Here is a 3906-nt window from a genome sequence, read left to right as displayed (position 1 = left end):
ACCGATGGTCAGTCTGAGCGGACGATCCAGGTGTTGGAGGACATGCTTCGAGCTTGTGTTATTAATTTTGGTGCTAGATGGGATCAACACTTGCCCCTAGCGGAGTTTGCCTACAACAATAGCTATCATTCCAGTATCCAGATGGCTCTATTTGAGGCTTTGTATGGTAGGCGGTGTCGATCCCCTATTGGATGGTTTGACTTAGCTGAGATGGAATCCTTAGACACAGACTTGCTTAGAGATGCTATGGAGCAGGTTCGTAGGATTCAGGTAGACTCTTGGCAGCCCAGAGTAGGCAGAAGAGTTATGCAGATCGGAGAGTACGACCATTGGAGTTCATGGTGGGTAATCACGTTTGGCTTCGAGTATCTCCCATGAAGGGCGTGATGCGGTTCGGGAGGAAGGGCAAGCTCAGCCCTCGATTCATTGGCCCATTTGAGATTTTGGCGCGAGTTGGAGAGGTGGCTTATAGATTGGCCTTACCACCTAGCTTATCGGGTGTGCATAACGTGTTCCATGTTTCCATGCTCCGGAAGTATGTTCCGGATGAGTCTCATGTATTATCACTCGATTCAGTGGAGTTAGGTCCAGACCTGACATTTGAGGAGGAGCCTATAGCCATTCTAGATAGGCAAGTTCGCAAGCTTAGAACCAAGGAGATAGATTCAGTGAAGGTAGAATGAAAGCACCGTTCAGTCGGAGAGGCGACTTGGGAGACAGAGGCTGACATGCGTGCCAGATTTCCCCATCTCTTTGAATCTTAAAGTATATTCCTTTACTTTATGTTCGAGGACGAACATGATTTTTAGTGGTGGATAATGTAATGACCCGTTTGGTCATTTTGAAAATGAGTCGTCTCTCTTTCATAAAATACTCTCCCCGTAAATTTAAATTAATTTTTTTGACTTTTCGATAACTTTGATTAATTAATTGACGGGTAATTTTAAATAATTAATCTAATTGATGGGTTAAAGTGTTAACTTATTTAATACCACATTATATATATATATATATATATATATAATAAAAACATATATATTAGTAGGGTTGTCACTTTTAGTACCTAATTATTTATTTAGAAAAGAAAGGAGAGGCAAAAACTTACCTGGCGACGATAACACAAAAGCACGGTGCATTCAGGTAAGAGCTTCAAATTTTAATCCTCTGAAGGTGTATTAGATTATTGGGTTTGTGAATTGAGTGGTCAACTATTTCATTTAGCATATGGTTACTGAAAGTTATTGAATGCTACGGCTAAGGTCATTGAAATTTGGTGCAAGAAAAATATGACCAAGGTTGGTCAATGATTGACACATTAGGGTATATAGTGGATGATTAATAATCTAAAAATGTTATTTTCTCGATGTTACGGCATTACCATTTAGGTTCCGATAATATTAGTATATATATATATATATATATAGATAGATAGATAGATGTAAATAACATTTGAGTTATGTTAATTTAAGGAACTGAGACCTAACCCTAGAATTGGTATTTAAGACTTGATTATAGATTTGGGTGAATTTTTGGGCCTATGCCAGATATATAGTATATGGGTAATGTTAATTTTGAATTCATGTTGTGATTATTTATTTGATTAGATTACACTGATTTGGAGGCCCAACGAAAAGGGAAGACTCAAGTCTCGGAGTGATTGCTTGAGTAATTAAGGCACGTGAATTTCTAAACCTCAGTTTAAGCTTATAGATGCTTGTATTTCCGTGTCATATATACTAGAAAGTAATGAGAATTGAACTGGGTTATTGAATGTATGATTGACCTTAAAAATGGAGACGAGGGGTATAAAATAGTGATCTAATGGCATGTGTTGGTGGAATTGATATGTTGTGATTTTGGACATATGAAATGACTATGTTGATGTGAGATATGAAAAATTATTGTGGTTGTCATGTTATTATCGTGAATTATATGAACATGAATTGATTGCACTGGTTTTGACAAATTGTGTTGATACTGAAAATGATATGAAACAAAAGGGGTTGGGCCACACGCTCCGTGGCAGGTAATATGAACAAAGGGGTCAGGCCACACTCTCCGTGACAGGTATTATGAAATAAAGAGGTCGGATCACACGCTCCGTGGCAAGATATATATATATATTAAGGGGATGGGCCACACGTTCCGTGGCAGGTTACATGGACAGAAATGTCCCCCATGGGTTTCGAACTGTGATTCAGCGGATGTGTATCGATAGGACAAACATGCATCATTTTCTTGCATTGCATTGCACCTTTCTGATATTTGTGAATTTGTGTTTATCCCTACATTGATATGTATATGTTGACTTGACTTGATATGATTCATTGATGAGATTATTGATGAGTATTCGTGGACTGTATTATTGTTGTTATTGTACAAGTGTAGAGTTGGACTGATTTTATGCAGATTGTAGTTAAGGAAGTTCGGTTGGGAGGACAAGAGTATTTGTATCTATTAAGCTTTGCTTAGTTTTAGTTATCCACTTGCTGAGTACCGTATTGTTTGGTACTCACCCCTTGCTTCCACACTTGTGTAGGTAGTGAGCCCGGACCTGCTTGAGCTCCTACTATTTTCTACTACATCCGAGGTTATCAATTTTGAGTGTTGAGGTAGCTGTTACATCCATCTAGCGGACACCTCTTACTCTTTTATTATGTTTTAGTGCTACTCTAGAGACAAAGACATTGTGACTGTATTTTCTTTCGTACTTCGATAATTTATTAGTGGCTTGTATACGTGACAATCAGTCTTGGGGGATTTTGGAGATTATTTATTTATTTTTGACTAAGTTAAACCTTGTTTTATCTCAATTACTTCCGCATTTACTTTCCGTTGAGTTTTAGGCTGACTTGTCTCGGTGGATTGAGATGAGTGCAATCACACCCGAATTTGGGTCGTGACATGTACGTACTAGTATAAAAAGTTGAGAATTCGAGGGACCCATATTAACCCATCTAGATCTATAGTACTACATTCGCACGTTTAAAATAGAAATTAGCTATTTCTTTTGTTTCATTTTATTTGGTCCCAGTATCAAACTAAATATTTTATTTTACTCATCTATTTTAATAAATTAAAAAAGTTTTATAACTTTTTTCACATATATTATTGTTAGTATTAAATAGTTATATTAATAATTAAATTTAGAGTTTGAAAAAACATTATTAATAAGATTAATTTAGTAGATAGTAGAGTGTTAACCTATTTGGCTTAATTTATTTTAAAAAGCTGATAATCGATTATAAGCTAAAAATATAAGTTGGAATAGATCTATTTTTTTTAGCTTATATGTCATTTTCAGCTTAAAAGCTATTTTACATAAACTAAATCAAACAGATAAAATTATTTTATTGAATTTATTTTAAATATAAAATAATTTTAAATTAATTAATTAAATACTCAAAAATTAAAAACACCTTATAAATACTCATCCGGTCAACATAAGCAACCTATTATGAAATGGAGGGAATATAATAAGTACCGGCAATTAATGGAGTGGTCATTCTATTATTAGCTTACCTCCAAAGGGGTAAATTAGTCACCCAAATCCAGAAAGGGCAAATCCGTCAGTATGCAACCTTCAGTTCGGAAAAAGTTATTTCCTAATGTGGGAAGTTCATATTAAATCAAGAGACAGCCACGCGTCAGCAATCTATACGAATGACGAAACTTTTCGTACGACTCTGACCTTTTATTAAACCTCCTGACAAATAAAATTCCTCCACGTGTCATAAGGCACACAAAACCACTATCGGTTTTTATAAACCCGAGGAACAATAGCGGTTTTTTTGGAGACGCCCTAATACCCCACCCCCTTTAACCCCCGCACCCCACCCCCAACGCGTTTCGCCTTTTTCATAAATAGCCACACTTTCCTTATATAGGCAAATTCAATCAGAAGAA

This window comes from Solanum dulcamara, chromosome 9 (genome assembly GCF_947179165.1).
Source record: "Solanum dulcamara chromosome 9, daSolDulc1.2, whole genome shotgun sequence".
In the NCBI taxonomy this organism is placed as follows: domain Eukaryota; kingdom Viridiplantae; phylum Streptophyta; class Magnoliopsida; order Solanales; family Solanaceae; genus Solanum; species Solanum dulcamara.
This window is presented reverse-complemented; position numbering follows the sequence as displayed.